The sequence below is a fragment of the Elephantulus edwardii genome, unplaced genomic scaffold (assembly GCF_000299155.1).
Source record: "Elephantulus edwardii isolate Elephantulus edwardi_28Jun2011 unplaced genomic scaffold, EleEdw1.0 scaffold00097, whole genome shotgun sequence".
NCBI lineage: Eukaryota > Metazoa > Chordata > Mammalia > Macroscelidea > Macroscelididae > Elephantulus > Elephantulus edwardii.
In genome coordinates this window covers 5,571,724-5,572,486 of record NW_006399847.1, presented here as the reverse complement: position 1 = coordinate 5,572,486, position 763 = coordinate 5,571,724, and positions in this window count along the sequence as shown.

The following is a 763-nucleotide window of genomic DNA, read 5'->3' as shown; positions in this document are numbered from 1 at the left end:
TCCAAAATCCATTGCAATAGCTCATAGGCCACACCGAAACATATTAGCAGAGTCAAAAGGTAATTGCAGAACATAATCACTATGTTAGGACAGCTGCCAAAATGTGCTGATAGGCATCTCAGTCTTGAGCCTCGTGGCTCTATGCCAGTGTTATAAAGTTAGTCTTGCCAGTTTTGGTTCAGCCAGTCCTCCAACAAACTTGGGCAAAGATCTCTAACTCGGCTTCAATGGCATAGCAGTCCCAAAGTCTGCTCCATCTTATGTCAGGTGCCTGGTTCTCTTCTGCATTTGCTCCTATAGGCCCTGACCTTACTGGTGCAAGAATCTTTGGCCCCGAGGAATGCACTGCATTTTCTTGCTTTTTCTGTGCTGATGGTAAGATTCTAAAATTATGCTGCTGTATTCACTCAAATTAATGGAAAAACTAGCCAAGTTCTTTGTGGATTGGCAAGACTAGCCTATTTCTTTGTGGGTAAGCTAACATGCCCTATTTGCATACCCACATGGCAAATTCTGGCAATGGCTAGGGAAGCCATTTTGAGCAATAAATCCTTAACACCACAGACTTGATTAGAAATAACATTTCTTTTTAAAAAAAAAAAGCTGGGAAAAGCACATAGCTTGTGAAAAAAGTAAATGTGAGAAAAATTTAAAACGTCTACAGTGGACATACTGAAGTAGTCTGCAGTCCCTGACCCTTCGCAGCAAGTGCATGAGGTCCTCCTCAGTTTCAGCAAGCAGGGTTGTGTCATCTGCATAACGC